This window comes from Cebidichthys violaceus, unplaced genomic scaffold (genome assembly GCF_023349555.1).
Source record: "Cebidichthys violaceus isolate CVI_PGR_0920_01 unplaced genomic scaffold, fCebVio1.0.p SCAF_178, whole genome shotgun sequence".
Classification (NCBI taxonomy): Eukaryota; Metazoa; Chordata; class Actinopteri; order Perciformes; family Stichaeidae; genus Cebidichthys; species Cebidichthys violaceus.
In genome coordinates, this window is record NW_027176349.1 from 10,001 (window position 1) to 35,050 (window position 25,050).

The window sequence follows — 25,050 nt, forward strand, 5'->3', positions numbered from 1 at the left end:
GCTTCTCTGGGACGCTTCTCTGGGACGCTTCTTTGCGACGCTTCTTTGCGACGCTTCTTTGCGACGCTTCTTTGCGACGCTTCTTTGGGACGCTTCTTTGGGACGCTTCTTTGCGGCGCTTCTTTGCGGCGCTTCTTTGCGGCGCTTCTTTGCGGCGCTTCTTTGCGGCGCTTCTTTGGGGCGCTTCTTTGAGGCGCTTCTCTGCGGCGCTTCTCTGCGGCGCTTCTCTGCGACGCTTCTCTGGGACGCTTCTCTGGGACGCTTCTCTGGGACGCTTCTCTGCGACGTTACTCTGCGACGCTTCTTTGCGGCGCTTCTTTGCGGCGCTTCTTTGCGACGCTTCTTTGCGACGCTTCTTTGCGACGCTTCTTTGCGGCGCTTCTTTGCGACGCTTCTTTGCGACGCTTATTTGCGACGCTTATTTGCGACGCTTCTTTGCGACGCTTATTTGCAACGCTTATTTGCGGTTCTGATCAGCTCTGATAAAAACTAAAAGAAGTTGTTGAAAGTGTACTTTTGAGTTGAGATTGTCTCGTCATCGTACCGCTCAGTAGGTCAACGATGAACTTGAACCGTGCTCAAGTCTTTAACTTGAAATTTGAACAACAAACATGTTTAATGCCAAATAAAAAAAAATCTTCGTAATTTGTAATTTGCATTTACTTGAGTACCAGCTGGAGTTTTATTGTAGCCTGCATCCAGTGAGCATTTAGGGCAACGTGGACTGACTGAACTGAAACGATGACTTTGACAGTGGTGTACGGGGGCACAGGATTTAACAAGTCACTCGCTGGTTTGTTCACTCTGAGAAAAACCAAGCTGATCAATTTGAAAGATTTAGTCTCTTAAAGCCTTGAATGAATTAGCTCCACAATACGTTACTGACCTTTCTAACTATTCTTCCCCCAGTCCGTCCTTCATGCCTCCAAACCAGAGGTGACTGAACCTTCTCCCAGGCTCTGGAGAAGCTCCACCGTTGACATTTTTAAAAATCAAGACCCACCTAGCTTCGCTTGCTTTTAGTTCAGTGTGAGACTTTGTCAATTCCCCTCTTAACTCACTTCTAATGTCCTCTTACTGGGTTTTAAATCTGCTTTAGGTTTTTATTCAATTCGTCGTCATTGCTTCTTAATTCATCTTTTATTGTCGAACATTATGTTTTATTGCCTTTTATGCACCTTGTATGTCTTTAACTGTGTATAACTACATCGAGGCGGATTGTAACCCGTCCGCCTCTACTCGTAAGCACTTTGGGTCAACTTGGTTGCTTTTCAATACAAATAAACTGACTTTACTTGACTCAATAAGGATTGCTGGTCCTGCCAAAGCACCAGAACCTGCATCACGACCGTTGATTCTTTTTGAAGGTATACCATGGAGGCAGTATGAGAACAATCTGAAAAGGCACACATGCAGTTCTTTCTCTGTAAAACCAAATACATTAATCTTTCTCTCGGCGCTGCCATAATTGCGTCATTGGCATCGTTGTTGTTGCTCACATGATATGCTATGCTGTCTCCTCGTCTTTGTGTGTGTCCGTCTGTCTTATGCCGGGTGTTAGAGTGTTATTGTGCCTTTTTTTTCTTCTACAAAATTGCTCGACTTTTCTCAATTTTTGTGATTTATTTTTCTTTTCCACCATTTCCCTGCATCCTGTTCATATGACTGGACCATGTGAGATATTTCTATGTTTTGTCTCACTTATTATAAATTAGAAAATGCTTTAACTTCACAGACAGATATCCAATGTTTTTCTTTTAATTAAGATGTATTTTTCTTTACTGCCATTGGTTTCCATTTATTTTAATACAGCAAAGGTTAAAGGAAAACATTGGTGGTATTCAATGCTTTTTGACCAAAGCCGACAATTGTTCCACCACGGAATCCAACGCCTGATGAATCTCAATCATCTGTGCCATAGACCTCCATTCTTATCCAAACACTGTTACAACATCAATGAGCCACACTGTTGCTCTGAGTGACATTATCCTTCATTACCACGGTAATGAAGGATAATGTCACTCATGATCATGTTTACTGTGTTTAATTTGCAGTTAATCCCACTTACACCTCCCTGCTGCTGGAACACTCCCCATAGCGCTTCAAATCAGTGGCTGAAAATGGCCTCCGACAAATGCACAATTTACTCCTGTTTGAGTAACGTTAGCTAAAAGCTACAGTGACCAGCTGTTCTGGGAAATTACTAAACTTTTTCAAGAATGGAGATATAGATTCATGACACTTGCAACGGAGGATGTTTTGGTTTTTTTGTGTGTCTTTTCATGGAATTTATTACACATTGGCAGCTTTTTCCTTTGTTAACAATCACACTGGACACATTTCAAGAGCTTGTCAATTTGATTGTCATAGAATGGAAACCCATAACTGCTCAGAACAATGATATGTTTCGTTGTACATGACAAAACATAGCAAACACTTGCCCGTGTCACACGTCCCGCAGATGTCTAAGCATCAACGGCGTTGGAGTTGTGTGTCTAGAGACCAGACTGATCGTCTCCGTCTTTGTCTCCGCACAGTGCTCTCTTCACTCTCATTAAAAACAGTTACAAAAAAAAGCCCCGCCACGGGTTGCTAAAACAACGCACTCTGTCTGATCAGGGCCAAAAAGGAGCTGAAACGTCCTTGAGGAAACCTGTGGGCCACTTTCAGGAAGTGAACAGGAGGATTGCTGAAATCAACCTCAACAGACTAAACATGTCTTTAGCTCTAGTTCCAAACTGCCAACAGACGTCATTAATTAGATCTTCTCTTTCTTAATGACTTCCAACTTGTCTGAGTAGAAGGCTTTTGACTGTGAGCCGTCTGGATTGCTCGGCTGATAAGGCCTGTCAGCTTTGAGCCGGCGAGGTGTCAACCCCGGCTCCATTCCGAGGGCCAGCGCTTATGAGCCTTTTTACATTGCAGTGAATGACAGTTCATAACCTTATCTTTCCGGGCTACTGTGCTGTATAAATCCTCTATGGGAAACACCACCCCAGAGTTATCCTAAGATGTATCACATCTTGTCATAAATATAATATATAAATAAGAAAGGCTGCGTATCCTGTTCACCTGGAGTGTCTGGAAGATAACTAGGGTTAGAGCGTGTGATCCGGGTGCATGGCTGACAGACGGATTGACACCCCCTGGTCTCCTCGGTATCTTCCCCCAACTGCGCTGAGAATGAAATACGGAAGAGCGAATCGCTGCGGCATACAGGCGTCGCGAAAACATTATGGGCAAAGGCGATCCCCTCGGCGGCTCCATTTCATGCTACATAGACATCCGTCTGAGGAGAGGCGGCTGTTTGAAAGCCGAGAATGGGTCGACAGCCGCGGGATGATAGCAGAGATTTTAACCCGAAGGGGAGCATCAGTTTGAGGCGGCGTGTAGAGAGAGAGAGAGAGAGGGAGGTATGTTCCAAAATGGGGCATGCACCGTTTGGGAACAAAAACAAACAAAAAAGAAAAAAGACACCTACTTTTACAAAAAGATTATTGACAGCAGAGAATCTTTACCTTCTACTTTTTTTTAAAAGGGTAAAAAGGTCAACTCGGCTGACAAAAAGGATAATGTTCTTAATTTTTTTTCCTAAAAATACAGAGATGTCAGCAGCTGAAGACGATGCTTCACCTGCAGAATATTTTACTTCAGAACTGTGAACTACAAACCTGACAGTGTCAGCATGCGGTGTTCATCGTTCACAGATGTTTTTTTTGTTTTTTTCTTCTTTTCCCTTTTTTTTTTTAAATACTCAGCAACTTGCAGGGAGGAACCATGCTGAGTGGGGGGGGGGGGGGGGGGGGGGCGACTGATTGTCGTACTGGAACTGCATGTGTCATTTGTAACCGTTGACAGCAAACCTACCTGGAGCTGCAGTGCATGGTGACGGAGGGCAGGAAGGAGGCTGTGCGATCATTTACATGCCGGTTAGTAGTTGCAGACTCGGTCTCTTAATTAAAAAAAAGAACATTAAACAAACGTCCTTTTAGTCGGTGCTCCTTTTGGCAGGACAATATAAATTCCCTTTGATTTACAAATCGCTATTGAAGTATACATGTTACCCGAATTAGTTAGGTTCAGGGAAAAGGTCACGATTTGGGTTGAATTAGTGCTTTAATGGAGGTGAAATATGACAGGTTTGGGTCATAATTACTGAGCTTTTCAATCAGGAGAGACGAGTTAGATGAACAAAAGGTAGCAGATGATATGTGATGATTAAGTCTTGACAGAGTCTTTGGTGCTTGGACTCTACAGGGATATTTTTAATGGTGGTGGGGGGGGCGGCGGCAGCAAGATAAGTAGGACAGTCTAGCTAGCTAGCTGCTGGGCTGTGAGAGAGCTGCAGAGAATGTGAATAGGAAGTTGTATCTCAGATCAATTCATAATTTATCAGTATTTATGCACTGACAAGGTGTTGACTGTGTAGTGTGTTCACACATAGAAACTATGCAATACATTTAAAAGACAATAGTATGCATTGTGTATTTTATAGATGTTTGAAAGTGTTTGTAGCCGGTAACGAAATGTTCCTCCTGGGCTACTGTAAGGCTGGGTGGGGCCTTAGCCCCTCCTACTTCCTGGTTCCCAATTTGTTTGGTCCATATATAAGCCATACCATGAGCCGCGTCGTTCCCTCTCTCTGACTCCCAGGCTTCGGTAGGTGTGAACTTTAGTTTTGTAAGTTGAGGCATATTTGCTGTGGGTTTCACACTTTGTCCCGTTTTACTCTAGGTCCAGCTCTATAGAGATTATTCCCGCGTCGAGTCTTCCGGATCGGGGTTATGCAGTGAGAGGCAGGAGAGGCGTGGACTGCCACTGCTGTTTTGTTTAAGTTACCAATTTATTTGTATTCATGGTTTTGTTTTGCTTGGTTTTGTGTTGGTTCATTAAGTTACCCTTTTATTATAACCTGTATTACTAAGTATATTAGATACTTTTTTTTTACTGTTTTTAACCTATTGGGTGTTATGGACTTCCTGTATTTTAATACCCTTTTAATTGCTGTAATGTTGAAATCTTTGGGGTAATCCTTGGTCTTGGTAAATCAATCATTCATTGCTACATGTACCATTAAATATAATCTGTGGGCTTTTTTGTGGTTTGAGCCGGTATTAAAGATGCAGTGCACTGTAAATTCTAAACTCAATCCGGGCATTGCCGTGGCCCGTGGTCACATTTTAGCTTTATGGTTCTGGAGCCTGCAGCATGCTGGCCTCTCATTAGCTTCATAGCCTTCTAACCTCCAGTGGGCCAGGGCCTGCTAGCTAGCCATCGGCCTGCTAGCCATCGACCTGCTAGCCTTCTATTAGCTTCATAGCCTTCTGACCTCCAGTGGGCCAGGGCCTGCTAGTCTCTCATTAGCTTCATAGCCTTCTAACCTCCAGTTGTCCAGGGCCTGCTAGCCTCCCATTAGCTTCATAGCCTTCTAACCTCCAGTTGTCCAGGGCCTGTTAGCCTCCCATTAGCTTCATAGCCTTCTGACCTCCAGTGGGCCAGGGCCTGCTAGCCTCCGGCCTGCTAGCCTCCCATTAGCTTCATAGCCTTCTAACCTCCAGCTGTCCAGGGCCTGCTAGCTAGCCATCGGCCTGCTAGCCATCGACCTGCTAGCCTTCTATTAGCTTCATAGCCTTCTGACCTCCAGTGGGCCAGGGCCTGCTAGTCTCTCATTAGCTTCATAGCCTTCTAACCTCCAGTTGTCCAGGGCCTGCTAGCCTCCCATTAGCTTCATAGCCTTCTAACCTCCAGTTGTCCAGGGCCTGCTAGCCTCCCATTAGCTTCATAGCCTTCTGACCTCCAGTGGGCCAGGGCCTGCTAGCCTCCGGCCTGCTAGCCTCCCATTAGCTTCATAGCCTTCTAACCTCCAGCTGTCCAGGGCCTGCTAGCTAGCCATCGGCCTGCTAGCCATCGACCTGCTAGCCTTCTATTAGCTTCATAGCCTTCTGACCTCCAGTGGGCCAGGGTCTGCTAGCCTCCGGCCTGCTAGTCTCTCATTAGCTTCATAGCCTTCTAACCTCCAGTTGTCCAGGGCCTGCTAGTCTCTCATTAGCTTCATAGCCTTCTAACCTCCAGTTGTCCAGGGCCTGCTAGCCTCCCATTAGCTTCATAGCCTTCTAACCTCCAGTTGTCCAGGGCCTGCTAGCCTCCCATTAGCTTCATAGCCTTCTAACCTCCAGTTGTCCAGGGCCTGCTAGCCTCCCATTAGCTTCATAGCCTTCTGACCTCCAGTGGGCCAGGGCCTGCTAGCCTCCGGCCTGCTAGCCTCCCATTAGCTTCATAGCCTTCTAACCTCCAGTTGTCCAGGGCCTGCTAGCCTCCCATTAGCTTCATAGCCTTCTGACCTCCAGTGGGCCAGGGCCTGCTAGCCTCCGGCCTGCTAGCCTCACATTAGCTTCATAGCCTTCTAACCTCCAGCTGTCCAGGGCCTGCTAGCTTCCGGCCTGCCTGCTAGCCTCCAGTCAGAGCTTTCCAACTCTGTCCCTGTTTGGCTCCTATGCTTACACCCCCCCCCTCCCCTTATAACCATAGCGGCAGTGAGGAGTTGGGGCATGACAGATTTGATCAAAAGCTTTTGACATTTTAAAGCCAAATCACCTACATTCTTGTAATGGCTGGCTGAGGGGAATCCTACCCATAGATTACAATGAGTTCAATCAAAAGATGATTTGAGTAATCAAAAGAACTACCAGTCACCAGAAGTCATAAGTACGTTTCCTTTTCCAAACGAGCATCTAAGAGCCTGAAGCAGAGCATAACTCAGAGCCAAAGTACAGTGCAGAAACAAGAAAAACAGTTAGTGCTATAAGTAATACGAATACAATAAGTGCAACAAGCTAGTATGAAAACAATAAGTGCTAAGTGGAAGGCTCAGGGTAGCACTTCCTGAAGAGGTGAGAAATACGTGCCACAAAATGAACAGGAAACATTCGTCAACATCACTGCCGGGGAACGTTATGCTCTCCAGGATCCGTACATGGTATTGCCGACACATATCACCATTAGCCGCAGCCTGACAGATGCGTGTTGCCTTCACAGCGGAGCCAGATGTTTTGTAGTTCTCACGCTGAGGAAGAAAGGCGGTTTTGTTAGATCAGAAGACAAGACTACAGAAACTGTGTCCTGATTGTGAAAAACTGTGTTCAGCCACTTTAAAACTCACCATTTATTGCGCAATAGTGAAAGGATAATCCTACTTCAAACGTCGGCTCTTAAAATGTTCTTAGACATGTGACAACTTCAACAATCCCATATTGATTTCATACCACCAGTCTTTCCACCATCTTGTCCTATGTTTGTGTGCGTGTTTTCACGTGTCCATCGATGCATTCATTCATTTATTCATTCAAGCCGCAGCTGAAAATTAATATTTTACCTTCGACCTAGAAAAAGAAAAAAAAAAAAAGCAGCTCCCGGCTGAAAGTAGCTGACGCGTCTCAAAGGAACGTGAGATGTCACTTTCTTTCCGACCGCCTTATCTTGAAATGAGATGGCGAGCAGATGGCGCTTTACTGTACCTGAGCGCTGCACATTATAGGCATTCAGCTGACTATAGTAGCAAAAGGCAGCTTCAGAAATCCAAACAACCAACGGAAATCAAAATGTTTGAGACGGTTAATGGTCGCTGTTATCGTTCTTAAAGTCTGCAAGACGGCAAAGCAAGGTTCTTTAATCCATACGTTGATGCGCCGCAGCGCTGAATGTGATGAGAACTGTTCCCTCCTGTCCTGTGTCGGTGCCTTTTCTTCCTCTTTTTAAATCCATCAACTAATAGCTAGTTTGTTTAATGATTCCAAAAGTCTTCAAACCAATTTATCGGCAAACGCATACAAAGAAAATGAGAACAAAACTACAGAATGTAAGGGAAAAAAAAGGGGGAAGAGGTCGGCTGCAGGACTCCTCGGGGTCCATACAAGTTCTGAAGACAAAAAAAAACAACATACAAAATGAGAGATGGCGAGTTAAATTTGCTTGGATGTATTCAACTCTCGGGAACACTGAGTCTGTTCATAACTCTAAGGCCAAAGGGTGCGTCGCTTTTTGAAGAGTCTGTCTCTTTAAGCTTTTTAACATGCGGGTCAAATAATTGGCTTCCTCATAGACTTTCTCCCTCCCGATGAATTTCAAAATGGACCGTTCATTCCACACCACCAGGGCTCTCTTTCTCTCTCTCTGTGTGTGTGTGTATACTCATGTATGAATGTGTGTGTGTGTGTGTGTGTGTGTGTGTGTGTGAGCCAATGCCAGGGGGCCAGGCAGCACATTAAGACAGTGACTGGCAGATCTCATTTGGTGTTTAATTTCACAACGACGAGCTCTCATCTGTGAGGTCCCGTTAGCCTCGGGCTAGCTAGCTGAGTGATGTTTACACCGACAGGACCTGATTGTGTGTGTGTGTGTGTGTGTGTGTGTGTATGTGTGTGTGTGTGTGTGTGTGTGTGTGTGTGTGTGTGTGTGTGTGTACTGTATGGTTAGCGCTGGTCAGAAGTACATGTGCAAAGTTTTTGTGGCACTTTAGTACATTATACACGTCACAAATAACGCCGTGAACACACCTGCACTGTGTGAGATGCATCGTGGCGTTTTTTTTTTTTTTTTTTTCCTGTCCTTGTTTTCAGTTCAACTGCAGACTTTATGGCCCTCGAAGGGAAATTTGTTTCCAGACTGGTTCTGTAGTAAAACACACAATAAAGCCCCGTAATAAAGTACGATGCCACAGTAAAAATAAAAACCAATAAACACATTACCTACAAGTAGAATAGCGCACAGAGCAAACGGCCGTGTCACGCGGCGTCATAATAACAGCCTGCCTCGGCCGATAACGCCACACAAAGAAGTCGGTGCTTTGACGGCGTCCAATAAATATTTGTCATCAGTGCAACACGGCAAGACAACGACAGGGGGGTGGACACAATAACAGAAACACCTGCCGCAATCCAAGCCAAGTACACAATGAACAAAGAACCTGCAGTAAATACTCCTTTTGGAAAGCCACTGTATCAGAGTTCTGCTTATTATCTACACTGTAGTTTGTGTTCTTTTTGTTTTTATGGTTATCCTATTTTTATAACAGTATTTCCCCCTTATGAACATGATTTAAAACACATTTGAACATATAGTTATTAAATACATGCTTACCGTTTTTATATCATTTACAAATGGAGCTCGTCATGTCTGGGGAAAAAAATATGTTTCGATGCAGCTACACAACAGCACAGACGGGACGGCTTGTTTATTTTTTTGTCCTGTGTGTGTGTGTGTGTGTGTGTGTGTGTGTGTGTGTGTGTGTGTGTGTGTGTGTGTGTGTGTGTGTGTGTGTGTGTGTGTATATATATGTGTGTCACAGCAGCGAAATTGATCCCCCGAGTTCATAACACACTCCACCATTCGCGACTTCAGAGGGTTGTCTCTTTGTTGACATCAAAAGACTTTCTGTGTCCTTTTGTAATGCAGATAATTATCCCCATCAGTGGCGGCTTTTGATGTTCACGCTGCCGTATTATGCTTTGTGTTCGTGTTCACTTTATGTCGGCGCACAATATTTGTCCCATTGTGTGCGACTGTGTGCGTGCGTGAACGCCATCGGTTACACGTGTCTCATTATGCACGACGCAGGATTCTAGTAGGAGGATTGGAAAATGACACAATATTGTCATACAGTTGTGGTCAAAAGTTTACATACACTTGTAAAGAACATAATGTCATGGCTCTCTTGAGTTTCCAGTTATTTCTACAACTCTGATTTTTCTCTGATAGAGTGATTGGAACAGATACTTCTTTGTCACAAAAAACATTCATGAAGTTTGGTTCTTTCATGACTTTATTATGGGTTAACAGAAAAAGTGATCAAATCTGCTGGGTCAAAAATATACATACAGCAGTGCTAATATTTGGTTACATGTCCCTTGGCCATTTTCACTTCAATTAGGCGCTTTTGGTAGCCATCCACAAGCTTCTGGCAAGCTTCTCGTTGAATCTTTGACCGCTCCTCTTGACAGAATTGGTGCAGTTCAGTTAAATGTGATGGCTTTCTGACATGGACTTGTTTCTTCAGCATTGTCCACATGTTCTCAATGGGATTTAAGTCAGGACTTTGGGAAGGCCATTCTAAAACCCTAATTCTAGCCCGATTTAGCCATTCCATTACCACTTTTGATGTGTGTTTGGGGTCATTGTCCTGTTGGAACACCCAACTGCGCCCAAGACCCAACCTTCGGGCTGATGATTTTAGGTTATCTTGAAGAATTTGAAGGTAATCCTCCTTCTTCATTATCCCATTTACTCTCTGTAAAGCACCAGTTCCATTGGCAGCAAAACAGCCCCACAGCATAATACTACCACCACCGTGCTTGACGGTAGGCATGGTGTTCTTGGGGTTAAAGGCCTCACCTTTTCTCCTCCAAACATATTGCTGGGCATTGTGGCCAAACAGCTTGATTTTTGTTTCGTCTGACCACAGAACTTTCCTCCAGAAGGTCTTATCTTTGTCCACGTGATCAGCAGCAAACTTCAGTTGAGCCTTAAGGTGCCGCTTTTGGAGCAAGGGCTTCCTTCTTGCACGGCAGCCTCTCAGTCCATGGAGATGCAAAACACGCTTGACTGTGGACACTGACACCTGTGTTCCAGCAGCTTCTAATTCTTGGCAGATCTGCTTTTTGGTGGTTCTCGGTTGACTCTTCACCCTCCTGACCAATTTTCTCTCAGCAGCAGGTGATAGCTTGCGTTTTCTTCCTGATCGTGGCAGTGACAAAACAGTGCCATGCACTTTATACTTACAAACAATTGTTTGCACTGTTGCTCTTGGGACCTGCAGCTGCTTTGAAATGGCTCCAAGTGACTTTCCTGACTTGTTCAAGTCAATGATACGCTTTTTCAGATCCATGCTGAGCTCCTTTGACTTTCCCATTGTAGCGTTTGTGGGCGTTTGTATCCAATGAGCCCTATTTAAATGGCCTCAGAGAAGTCACCAGCTGTAGTCACTCATAATCACTCACAAGAAGTTAAGAGGCCATGCTATGAAGCTCATTTCATTGACACAACTTTCTAAGTCACCAAAATTGCTAATTCATGTTGCTGTATGTATATTTTTGACCCAGCAGATTTGATCACTTTTTCTGTTAACCCATAATAAAGTCATGAAAGAACCAAACTTCATGAATGTTTTTTGTGACAAAGAAGTATCTGTTCCAATCACTCTATCAGAGAAAAATCAGAGTTGTAGGAATAACTGGAAACTCAAGAGAGCCATGACATTATGTTCTTTACAAGTGTATGTAAACTTTTGACCACAACTGTACATATGTCGTCCATAGTCCACTTAATTGATACAGTGTAGACCCGTGAACCGCTCCGCTCCCCTTATGAATATGAGAGCTGTGTAACTTGTTTTATTTGTGGATACAACAATGTCAGTCTAAGGACTTTGTGTTTTTGCTTTTTTCCCCGCTCAGGCAGACACTCATGGGCAGCCGGGGTGTTTGGGCCGTGGCTGTGGCCGCTCTGCTGGGAGCCTCAGGGTTCTGGCTGGCTGAAGGGCTCAAGAGCAGCAGGCGAGGCGGCGCTGATACAGCCACCATGACACGAGCCTCCTACCAGGAACCACACTCCACGGTAAATATTACCTGTCTGTCTGTCTGTCTGTCTGTCTGTCTGTCTCTCTCTCTCTCTCTCTCTCTCTCTCTCTCTCTCTCTCTCTCTCTCTCTCTCTCTCTCTCTATCTTTCTGTCTCTCTCTCTCTCTCTCTTCTCTGTCTCTCTCTCTCTCTCTCTGTCTGTCTCTCTGTCGCTCTGTCGCTCTGTCTCTCTCTCTCTGTCTGTGTCTCTGTCTCTCTCTGTCTCTCTCTCTGTGTCTCTGTCTCTCTCTGTCTCGCTCTCTGTCTCTCTCTCTGTCTCTCTCTCTCCGTCTCTCTCTGTCTGTCTCTGTCTCTCTCTCTCTCTCTCTCTTTCTCTCTGTCTCTCTATCTTTCTGTCTCTCTCTCTTTCTCTCGCTCTGTCTCTCTCTCTCTCTCTCTCTCTCTCTCTGTCTCTCTCTGTCTCTCTCTCTGTCTCTCTCTCTGTCTCTCTATCTTTCTGTCTCTCTCTCTCTGTCTCTCTATCTTTCTGTCTCTCTCTCTCTCTCTTTCTGTGTCTCTCTCTCTCTCTCTCTGTCTCTCTATCTTTCTGTCTCTTTCTCTCTGTCTCTCTATCTTTCTGTCTCTTTCTCTCTGTCTCTCTATCTTTCTCTCTCTCTCTTTCTCTCTCTCTCTCTCTCTCCCTCTCTCTCTCTCTCTCTCTCTCTCTGTCTCTCTATCTTTCTGTCTCTCTCTCTGTCTCTTTCTCTCTGTCTCTCTATCTTTCTGTCTCTCTCTTTCTCTCTCTATCTTTCTGTCTCTCTCTCTGTCTCTTTCTCTCTGTCTCTCTATCTTTCTGTCTCTCTCTCTCTCTCTCTCTCTCTGTCTCTCTCTCTCTCTCTCTCTCTCTCTCTCTCTCTCTCTCTCTCTCTCTCTCTCTCTAACACACTAAACTACTTCCCACCGAGGACATCACCTTTACTCTCCATCAAGGGGGAGAAAACACTTACGGTGATATAAATCAATCATATCAACCGTAAATCAAATCAGGGCTGCAAGAAAAATGAAGTGAATAAAAATAAGTCGGACAAAACACATTTGTTGTCAAATTTAGCACAGCTAAATATGACATGTCCGCGCTATTATCTGTGTCATGGGAAACGTGTACCTTTGTATTTATTGATATTACAAATATTTTGCAATGCATACTTCCCTGAAACTGCATATTTGCTATTGTAGTACTTTAGCTGTCAAGAAAATATACAGGTGGGTGGCAGGTTGACTTTTTCAGTCCTGATAGTATAATTATAATATAATTAATAAGCTGTGTGTCTGACCGCGTGGAAGTGACGGAGGTCATTCTTTTAGATCGTGCATCAGAAACTTGGTAAAAACAAATCATCAAATTACAAAAACTGATTGTAATTAATGAAGTAATACCATTATTATGTCGGCTGTAACTCTGCTGCTCATTTCTTTTGTTAAAGATCACAATGAACAACACCACGTTTATTTCTCCTTTGCGTGTCGTTTTGAAACGTTTGCTTTTGTTCGATCTATTTGCAACGGTTCTGAGATAATTGCTTGAAGGCTCTTGGGCGGGTTTCTGAATAAACTCGTCCGGTTGCATTTATTGCGAGGGAACACGAGAGATTCACGGGGCCCTGCCAGCGAAGAATGAAGCCTTTTAACAAACGCTCTCCACGTAAATCATAAACTGTAGAGTCCTAACAGGTCGTGAAAAAGACATACGCACAGACAGACGCACGCCACACAGCTCCACAGCCGTCCTCATTCTTTGTGCAATGAGGCGTTCACGCCCCCTGGTCTGTTCTAAGTCTGACTCACTTTGAGCTTTGCCAAGTTGGCAGCAGGCTGTGGAAATGTAATTTTGCCCTGGCGGTTGTGTCCCTCGAAATCCCCTGGTGCAAAAAAAAAAAAAAAACCCTTCAAATTCCCAGGCATCCCCAGGATCCAGCCAGGATTTTAAAGTTGACCCTCGGGTGAATGTGTGAATTCACAGGATTATGCAGGAAGGATTCTCAAAGCCTTCGGGGTTAAAGACGTTGTGTGACCGATTTTTTTTTTTTTTAACCATCCCCAAAACATGTAAACATGTAAATTATATATCTTCAGGGTGTAACGGACTGAAAAAAACCCCCAAAAAGTGATGAATGAAGCAAACCAGTCCAGATGAAAGCCTTTTCATTTTGACCTCTTGTCAACTTCCTGGGGGTCTACTTTGATTCTGACAAATCCACACTGGGTTGATGGCGGCTTTGGTACAATGAGGGCACAGACTAATTCAGAGGTTTAATCATTTATTATCTAATTCATCTCTTTTCTTTTAGACATTAAACTGCGCACAAAGTTGGCAAGATGCAGGGAGATTACCAAAGCATTGTTGAATATCGAACGCCATCTGATTCCATTATTGAATCTGTCCAATCTGAACCCGATCCATTGAGTCCTTTTTAGTTTTCTCGGTCAACTTTAAACTCTTTTCACCAGCGGTATTGACCTTTTTTTTTCCCACAGCAGACATTTAAGCCATCACAGTGATAAGCACGCTTACTAGCTGTGAACTCCATCATGAATGATGTCATGTGCTTCTTCTTGTTTAGTGTCTGCTGTGATGAAAGGTCTATTACCTGTTGCAAAATGGAAAGACGCCGTTGTTCTAAATGCACGTCACACTACACAAATGTTCTGTTATTTATACGATAATCGTGGGTGATGGGCAAGACAATAACAGAAACATAACCCAACTTTCCTTAACAACAGTCGCTTTTTTTTGGGACTAAAAATAGTGTTTTGATTTAAACGGATCAACAAATCAATGCAGCGTCTGTCCGTCTGTCTTCCATGCGACGCTGCAGCCGTCTTGGTCCTGGGTGCTCGTGTTGGTGGGCGGAGAATTGTCGCAGGATTCCGCTGAGCGTGCAGAATTTTCATATACTGCGTATTGACAGTGAGCTGGTAGTTTTGGTTTGGAAGTGGTCTCTATGAAGAGGGGGGGGGGGGGGGGGGGGGGGGGCAAGGGCGAGTGGAGTGGTTTGGCAGTAACACAAAGAAAGAGGGAATTGTGCCGGTTGGATGAAAGCTTTTTGAGTAATGGGGTTATGCACTGAATGAATCGAGAATAAATGCAGGAACGGTGAAAAAACGGAAAAAGAAAGAAAATAGCATTCTCTCCACAAGGGCAGGGTCTTCTCTTGGGTTTGAATTTTAGCGGTGGGGCTTACACCCCCTCCCAAAAAACACATTTACATTTTGATTATGACTTGTATGCCCATAAAGCTTTAGGTTTTGTTTCATTGCCGTCCCAGAAGGTTATTCCCCAACTCCTCAGGCTGTCTCCTGAGAGTTTGTACACAAAGCTGAAGAAAACCTTTCAGGCATACAGCACACGTGCAGCGGTTACCGCTACATGAAGCAATAATACTTCTCCCTACGATGATTAGAGCGGTAGGCGATGCTTTCTATGCTCAGCACAACGTTTCGGGCATCTGCCGTCTTTTACGGAGACACCTACTATGTTGCGCGCGAGTGAGGAGCATCAGTCGTTGGGGACAAAAGGGTCCAAGTAAGCCTGTGGACGGTGGACACGGGAAGTCATTTTTACAAAACTAGTCCGTCTCTCGTAGCAGTAGTTCATAAAACGTGACGCCTAAAATGTAATCCAACTGGTGTGCCATAAAGCAACAACTAAAAAGATGTCGTTTCCAGGGAGTGGAGCTCACAGAATTTTTAAATCAAAGTACACAACAATAAAAAGAAAATGTCTTTCATTTGATCTTAAAGAGACACAAGAGTAGAACATATGAAATGAGAGACATTAATGGGTTTTTTTTCTTGAAGAAGATGAAGATGAGGGTGAAATTGGGCCACGGGCAGAGAGGGAAAAGTGAAAGATGATAAGGACGTATAAATGGATAAAAGTGATATTTCATAAGAACACAAAAACCCCTCGATGTCCCTTCTGTGACGCTCATGTTGTCTCGACATTGGAAAGAACAAGCCTGATGAATAAAAGCAGATGTGTTCCTTGCATCCACGTCTAGACATTATCTTTATTCATCCTATAGTCCTATCCTGTAGAGTTATAGTTTTGGAGGTTCTTTGTGAAGGTGATCGGGGGTCACATGACGGTAGCCAACTGTTTTCAGCCCCCCCTTCCCTCGTGATGTGTTCTGATGGGAGGCGATTAGCACATTCGTTCACGAGTGCTGTGTCCGCCGGCACATAGAAAACGTGTGAAACATGGCGACACTGTTGTTTCTCACTTATTCTCCAGAAGCTTTGGAAAATTGTGAATAAATGAAGATGTTTAGAAGACAGACCGTGCCAACAAGCATCACTGGAAACATGAAATCCCTCCAGCTAATGATGCAGGAGGGGGAAATGAATGTTAGGTTGTAGTTCTATTTTAGGACTCATCAAAGTTATGCCTGTGAAGGTATTACTAATTACCTTACGTTGCACATGTTTTTGTTTCGTACCGATGAGTTTCTGTGAGATAAGACGGGTCCCTTATTTCCGAGCAGCAGACACCAGGGAATAAATATTGAACGTAGAAAGGTGAACTCTTGTGAAAACAAAGAAACGGACAGATTTAGCTTTCCTTTCCTCGATGCCTCTTCATCCTAATCGGGCAAGTATCTTAAAAAGGTCAACGTATCAATGTGCTCCGACAGAAAAAAAAAAAACGGAGCTGCCGCTCAGCGAAACATATTGATGCTGCAACACTGTTGGCATACGGGCAGCTAATCCGGGGCGGAGAGTTTTGTTGTTCAGAGAGATGGAGCGAGAATAAGTGGGCACATCAACATATGGCTCCTTGAATGAAGAGGGCCGGCATAGCGGCGTATTTAAGAGCGCAGGGGGGGGGGGGGGGGAAGCCCTTTTTTTCCCAAGCACACTTTGTAACAGACGCATGTTTGCTTGAATTGCCCTGCTGTTCAAATTGCATTCCAAACAAAATGTCAGCCTCTGTGTAGCCGCAGTGTCGGATTCTCGTTGTGTGTGTGTGTGTGGGTGTTTTAAATGGCATCCGAGATGGAAGCATGTAGCACTCAGACATTAGTTTCTACTGGTTTTCCAAGAGGCTATAACAATATTTTTGGAGTTTGTACACTTAGACTCTGTTCTAATTCGGTGCCACGACTGTGAAGTCACAGTAGAGGTATTAATCTATGCAACAGCCAAGGACAATATGAGTTTCTGATTGGCCGGCATGTAGCTGTCATGTAAAATCATATGCAACGTGTCTAACAGCAGGTAAGCATAGCAGCGGTGCTCCTGCTTTATACAGTGAGTAAAACAAACTTTAAAAACTAAATCACGATTTTAGGACAATCTGTATTCCTGATGTTGAAGACCATGGCCACTTAAACTCCGTCTTCCATTGCCTCCCGTGTGATAAGCATACATGTAGGATGTAAAGAACGCGGCTGGCACATTTTTCCTTCGGTGCGTACGACTCGCTGCTCGTTGGTTGAGGTTGTTAAATCCCCGCGGACCCTCTAGATGCAAATTGTGTTCAAGTGCTTTGCCTTTACGACGTACAATCTACTGGCTTTCAGCGCCTAACCTGTCTTGAAAATAATAATATATGACATGCCTGAGACATTAGTGCCTACGCCATAAGAGTGTGAATAAATGAGCATAAGTCAAATGAAAACAGCCTCAGGCTCAAGAGTTGCATCCCACCTGTTTCCATAGTCTCATCCCATAATCCTTACTGCTCTGGGCAGGCTCCATCACAAAAAGGAATCATTGTAGAGAAAAGCATCAGATCCCTCCTAATTTAAACCCAGTGGGTTTGCCCTGTAGACTTTTTTTTGTGGGCTAAAGTTACACAACGGAAATGTCATCTTGTTGTGTTATCTTATTGCATACATTTGAGGGGACAAACTGGGATTCTAGGCTGTAGGCGAGCTACACTATCGTGGAAGCATTTCGGAGATGGAGATAAAATGTTGCTAATAGATTAGCTTAGCCTTTCGCTAACCTGCTCAGTTGTCACGGCTGCTACGCCACAGGAGGCTACATTAATAGAGAGATGGAGAGAAATGCTACTAATAGGCTAAACTATTAGAGAGGTGAAGAGAAGGCCCGCTGTAGGGCACATTTTATGTACTCAGTGTAGCATGAAAGCATGGTGGAATTAGCAAGCTAACTAGGCTACTTGGCTAGCTTGCTAATCATGCCATGATTAGCATGGCATGATGCAACAATGGTCAGAAAAATTAATCCGAACACAGTTGTTACGACTCCAGCTAAGCAGCCAGCTCTGGAGAGGGACACGCTAGCTAGCTAACTAACTAGCTAGCTAACTAACTAGCTAGCTAACTAGCCAGCAGTCAGCTCCAGTGCTCCAGGCTGCTATCCTTGAGGCAAAGTAGTCTGCCAGGGGCGTAGTGGTGGCTAATATGATCTCCTAGGTTAATATTAACTTTCTCAAGTAACACTTGAGAGTGGGTGACTGTACATATTAAGAGGAACTTGCCAACATAGCTTGCGAGGCATTGTTAGCAAATTTGTGTTCAGAGAATTATTCTGTAATCCGCCCACAAAAATATCATGGGTGTATTTGCTCAAATTAAATTCTGGTGGTGGTTATTTACATTTCTCCAACCAATCAAAGTGTAAATGTAAGTGTTGCGTTGCAAGAAAAATATGAACTACCTACTAATCAACTACTGTGTGTGTGTGTGTGTGTGTGTGTGTGTGTGTGTGTGTGTGTGTGTGTAAAGGGAACTACTTTGCCTTATCCAGCTACATGGCAATAGTTGCCATTGATTATTGCTGAACTATTATTTTACGCCGTTAAAAATCCCTTACGGCTGAATTTATAAAGGAGTGTGACAAAAAGAACCCCGCAGAGATGTGGAGAAGAGAGAACAGTATTTTTAGAATGAAGCCCATGGCCTTTCTTTCACCTCTACGCTTGGTTTGATTCCCTAATCAATTGATCAAACAGCGGCACTCCAGATGATGGAAGGCGGTGCTGATGAGCACACTCAATTTTATCCTGCCATCATGAGGAAGCACGTCCGCAATTAAGATAGACAGATGGCAGAAAGAGAGAAGGATATAGAGATGTAAAGACAAAGGAGGAGGCAATGACAGGAGGCACTAAAAACTGCTGTGTTTTTCGTGAGGCTCTCGGTCTCCTGGGAAGCCGAAAGGGGCCTCACAGACTCACACATCTTTTTATCACTGAGCCTCATTACCGGTGACATCCACACTGAGGGACAAGAATGCAAAATGTCACAACACTTCAATTGCTGCCACACGTTGGCTGCTTCAGAAACGCTGTTGCATTGGAAGTCCTGCCTCTGTTCTATTTAAAAAAAAAAAAAAAAAAAAAAAAAAAAAAAAAAAAAAAAAAAGGCACGTTGATCTTTGGTTTTGCCAGTTTTACGTTAAATTGCGTTTTGAGCTCAGACACATTGATGGAGAGCGGCGTTCACAGTGCCGTAACAAGCACAAGGGAGCGGCGGCTGAAGAGCGCACAATGCACAACAAAATGTTTTCCCACATACCTACACAGGTCAGCTGGACGCCTACTAAAAGGCAAGAACAAAAATATAACTTGATGTCCAGTGAGTTGCAGTGAATTTCAGTCCAGGCTATCACGAACCAAACTTTTCCCCATTAACATTATTACTAATTCATAATGCAAGAAATCTTGTCACCACTTCTTCACACCTTCGTTCACTTCTTAAAATATCCACACTCCCGTTGTCTTGCCGCATGATGGTTTCCAGATGGGGCGAGAATATCCGCTGCTCTTATAACGTACGCATCAAACTGTGTCAACACACTAGAACGACCGGGTTTAAAAAAAACATATACTGGGAAATATGCATTTTATATAGAAAACACATCTGCGTTTGTGTTGAGGAAGTCGATGCAGCGGATTGATCCCGGAGGTGACTGCCGGTATGAAGCCTCGAGTTCGGCATGTTGGCCGTCGCCTTCTTGTTGTTTTGCGACCAGAAGTGAAACGAGAGAGTTGAGCTAAATGCAACCAAACGGTGAATAAGGCGACCGCCAAATGTTACAATTAACTTTCACGAACTGACAACGCACTGTGAAAAGGTTAAGGTTGTAACGAAGACGCAACTCCGACGCTGGACAACGACGCTCGTCGCACATGGAAAATGACGGCTGCCGATATCCGTAATTCAGTTTTCACATCTTCGAATAATAGCTGCAGATACATTAACCATTGCGTGACGTTGCTCATGTGAAGCTAGAATTGCAAAGCATTCAAACAGTGTTGGCAGAAGCATTTGCTGTTGTGGAATGAAAAAACTTGGAATTTGTGGCGGTAATTACAACTAGTCAGTTGCAGATATCCCAAATTTACATTGCAGATATCTGGAACTGCATTGGATATATCTGTAATCTTATTTATTAGTTTGAATCTTAAAAGTCAAAATATATGATTTTGGTTGGTTTGGTTGGTCAACTAAAGAACTAAAGAGCTAATTTTGAGGTGCATGGGTGATTCGCTTGTTCATAACAATTCTGCATCAGCAACACAAGCTGCAAGTTTTTTGATGGAAGCGTTCCTGACACGCGATGTGTTCAAGGACCGTCGGAAAGATACAAATCTGACGATATTGATAGTTTTTACAGCTTCTGGCTGTGATAAACGCTGTCGTTTTGTCGATTGTTTGAAGAAAACATGCTTTTATATCCCGCCGGCGGGTTTTTTGGGGGTTCAGAGGGGTTTTCAAGTCTCGTCCACATCGGCTGAAATCATCAATAATAATAAATCGGTCACCAATCTATGCGTTGATCCCTCTTGTTATTTTTAGTGGGTGCATAAAAGTCCAACGGTGCATTTTGTTAGAGCAAATTTGAGCTTGTCAGCTTTGAATGCCGTACATAATTGTCCTCCATTTCGTCAGAGACACACACACACACACACACACACACACACACACACACACACACACACACACACACACACTCTGAGTCTTTGGAAAGCCATGAATGAAAGTGACATTTATTGAAATTTGAAGCCGCACGTCAATATCACACTCACAGTTACAGCTGACAAAATGAATCCTTTTCTCCTTGCTGTATCAATTGTTTGACATCCTGATAAACATCCCAGCACAACATAGTGACAACTGCCATCTCGCAGCCTGCTGGGAAGTGTATTTCCAATTAGGTTGATCGAATTGACTCCGGGATCCGCCTTTTGTAAAGGTCCCCTCGTTTCTCTCCTGTCAGCCGACACACATTCTCTCTCTTCTTCCCCGTCTCTCCTGTTCTTTTCTTTTTCACCATTCTCTTCCAGTCTGTTCACCAGACGTCTTTCTCTGAACCCAGAAAAAAAAAAAAAAAAAAAGGTGGGGGAAAAAGGCACGGTAACGAATGGCGCGCGAAAAAAAAAAAGCTGCACAAAGGGCTGTTTTTGTCTCACTCCTCCAAGCCTGTAATAACCACTTTTGTGTGTGTGTGTGTGTGTGTGTGTGTGTGTGCTCTCTGTTTGCAGGAGAAGGGGAGAGCAGACGGGAACATCGATCAATGTGAGTACACTTACTGTGTTCAAACCAAACAGCATTTAAAAAAAAAAAAAAAAAAAAAATTCTTTATATAAATGCCAAGTTGTGCTCCGTTGTTTCTGTTATTCTGGCATACACTTTGGATTTCTGATTGCTGGGGAAAATGCTGCTGGGAAGTAATTCAAAATCTCATAAAGCGGATCATGCAGCCGGTTCTGGAGAAGACCTCTGATGATGATATAAGCTGTGACAGTCTTGTGCTTGTTACTGCATCACTATTCTCCTCAGAGGAACGTTTTTTTTAAGACTGTCAGATAGGAAAATTGAAAGCATTTCAGTTGTCAGCGGATGCCAGGAGATAATCTACAGATCAGTCGTGAACCTGTTATTTTGTCTGCTCGGTTGCATTCAACGCCATCTGATAGGAAATAGAAGTATTGTATAGTATTGTATAGTATATATATATATGTCCCAACGCATTCCTAGTGACAACCCTTCTTTAAGTTGACGAAACACATTCGTCGGGTTAATAATTCTTCGGCCGTCAACCATCGTCAGTCCCTTGTCAGAAAAGATTAAGTAATGTTTGTTTAGCTGTGGGCTGTTTAACAGTGCAGTGAATTACTCAGACACTCCGTGTCCTATGAAGAAGATCAGTCACGTTCTTGACTCTCAACACACACACACACACACACACACACACACACACACACACACACACACAGTCAGGATGTTGGTCCTTCAGTGGAGGGAGGTAGAAGGGCGTCATGGTGGCTAATCTGCTCCACCGTGTGAGTCACAGCTGCCGGGGCGAGCATTAGGATTCCAGTACCAACACTTAGTCTAAAATGTATTCTGCCAGGTAGTAGTAGTAGTAGTAGTAGTAGTAGTAGTAGTAGTAGTAGTAGTAGACATTTTTGTAGTGACCTGTGACTCAGGGATGTGTGTTTTCTGTGTTTAGTACCTTGCAGTGCCCCTCTTGTTGTGTGTTTTGGTTTTCCTACGTCTCTATTGATTTTAGACCATATGCATGCAGTGATCATTGTTCAGCTCTGCTGCTGTTCAGAGGCAAGAGCTGTGACTTTTTCTCTTCTTCCGTTTTTAATTTACAGGCGTCCCCGAGTGTAAATCTGGAACCGAACATCAAACTAGCCATAAAAAAAAAAATCTCGGTGGGAGGGACTTATTTTTTTGCCGAACGACGTTATTCTGACGTCATGACGAGCTTCACTTCTGTTGGCCACTCGCAGTTTTTAATACACTTGTTTTTTTTTTAATCACTTAAAACTGAATATAATTCTTAGTGTGACAACATCCTGAAGTGTGATTTCATGAATTACATCATGTTTTATTATTTATTTTACGATGGGCAATGCGATGTTTTTGGCTCGTGACTGGCCACCGGGTTTACGTCCGTTAAATTATTAAATACCACTCGAACAAACCATTCATGCAGACATATTACCGGGAATAAGGAGGGTTCAGAAGTGTGCAAATTCATTTCATGACCCGATAGTTTCGCGGCTGGATTATTTGGTAGAAAAAAACCCGTCACATCGGTTAGTGAAATAAACTTTATTTGTCTTCCCCCCCCCCCCCCCCCTCTCTTCCTGTCTTGTATCGTGGACAAAGAGCTGATCGTGTAGCGTTACATAAATAACGGGTCAGATATGACACGACTACCACTTATCAGCTTGCTGTAAAATCAGCTGTTTCCCTGCAGAGTCTTTTCTCTCTCTCTCTCTCTCTCCCTCTCCCTCCATGTTGTGCATGGCCTCACCATTCACACGCGTTTCGTCTTTGCTTGTCGTTTCTCCGTATCGTAGTGCACGACAGCGAGATTGAGCGGTTTGTGTGCGAGGTACCGTAACAGCGAGATATATATATATATATATATATATATATATATATATATCTCCAGGGCTGAGTGCTTCCTATTTGACAAGCGACTTCCTCTGTAAGCATTCGGCCCATTATGATGTGTTGTCTTCATCTCCACAGTAACGCGCTGTTTCCCTGCTTGCAGTGCAAGAGTTCTCTGCCAGAGTTTCTTTTCAAACCTCAACATGACCCCTGACGATTTCTTTTCTTCCTGTTTAGTATTCAGCCCTCTAGTGCAGTATGTGTATTTTTATTTATTTATTTATATGCTTTTACCTCTGGGTGTCTGTTAGTTGATTTCTTCTCAACGCCGTATTATGTGCAGAAATGTAGCTTTCTAAGTGATAATTGCTTTTCGAGCTACATGCGCGCTTTCCTCACCTGCCTCTTGCAATTCAGCCGCAGTAACGTGGCCTCCTGATGGGAAATGCAATGTGAGGTGCTTTATTTTTCCCCGACAGCCGTTTTCACTACACTCTGCGCCGCTCAGACGCTGATGCCGACACATGTGTGCATGTATGAAAGAAACAGGACACCCGCATGGATGGGAGGATGGGGAGATGGTAGCTCTGCACCAGGCGCAACATGTACAAAAAAGGTTTTAGCTTCTGTTATGTATGGTAGTAGCGTGTCGGCAGGAAGCATAAAATCAGGATGCAGTTTGCAGAAGGTTCATGGGAACAACGTGGGTTAAAGGGCATGGCTTTAGATCGACATGCACTGGACCTGTGGGACGTTGTGTTATTTTAATATTCGTCTCCAGAGCTGAAAGCAAAAGTGACAAAGTCATTTTGTCCTGGCTTTGTGCCCGGCTGTAATGCCCCGCGGTGATACTGGGGCTTTCCTGTGCTCAATATGTAGCTTCTCCCTGTGTCTGTGTGGGCTTCTGTATTCTGCTGGTGAATGTCATGGTTTGTCTATATGTAGAAGCTCGCTCTTGTACAACCGTTCATCTGCTCATAACCGTTGCACAGCAACATGTCGGTGCCTCTATCTACCACATTAGAGTCCACAGGCCCAGTTAGATGACGGTATTATAGAGAAGATCTTTATATATTTGAATAGAAACAAACCCATTCATCCTACTTTGCTCGGTCCAAAAGTCATTCTATGAATATGTATTTATGCAAACAGTTTTGGGTCATTTTGCTGTTGGTAAACTGTTGGTCGAGGAGGTGTGCGGATGTCTTGAACTGGCCCACGGTCTGTTATTCCCAGGCGGCAACCTCTCGTTCTGAAGTGCCTCAGCATTGCATTCTCTCTAGTGTCCAGCAGGGGGCGACTCCTCTGGTTGTATAGAAGTCTAGTCTAAAATGACTCTACTTCTCTCTTGATTTATTCCCTCAGTAAACATTGTAAACATGAGTTTATGGTCTCAATCTCTAGTTTACAGTCTTCTTCAATACAGCATGATGTTCATTTAGTACATTATGCTCCATTTAGAGTCAAACAGACCATGAAGCAGGGGATGATTTAGGGGGCGGGGCTACACGGTGATTGACAGGTCGCAACCAGAGCCGTACACGGCGTCTATACCGCGACTTCACAGTCCAAATATGGTCATTTCTGTCGGGTGTAAACACACAGACGCAAAGCAACAAAACCAGGAGCCCGTGTGGGAGCTGAGAGAGACGCGAGGCGGTGCGGCGCGGCATACTGAACTGAACCGGCCAGTTCTGACGGCTCGCGAGCTCATCAGCCCGGGTGAGACCGGCTCGCTAATGACCTGCACTGCCAGCCCGAGAGGAGGAGAAAACACCGGCAGTGCCAGTCTGTAGCATCATGTATTCTCTGCATGTAAACACATTTGTGTGTTCCTGATCTGGATGACGGCGTCAGCATACCAAGATAAGGTGGTGTTGCTTAGTGAAAGGCTCTGCAGCTCCGCTGACAGAACATACTGTTATTCACAACTGGGGAGTCGGCAAAAAAAAAGCAGCGCTGTGTCTCACTAATGCCTGACATTTGATAGCTTCACTCTGAGCTCCCCCATGCGACCATAACCTGAGCTGGTTTTAACAACCGACACATCATGATGGTCTTTGAGCTGTGATAGAGGTGGGGAATAGAATAAGAGTTGAACGGACATTCCCA

At 44.1% G+C, this 25,050-nt stretch overlaps 1 long non-coding RNA gene across 1 annotated transcript in view; it reads left to right on the forward strand.

Annotated features, from left to right (window-relative positions):
- The window catches only part of LOC137874234 (uncharacterized), a 27,582-nt gene extending 6,344 nt beyond the window's left edge, over positions 1–21,238 (forward strand). The window contains exons 2-3 of the long non-coding RNA XR_011103278.1: positions 11,448–11,607; positions 21,066–21,238. This is a non-coding gene — a long non-coding RNA (uncharacterized lncRNA). The remainder of the gene's footprint in view (positions 1–11,447; positions 11,608–21,065) is intronic.
- The last annotated feature ends 3,812 nt before the right edge of the window (positions 21,239–25,050 follow it).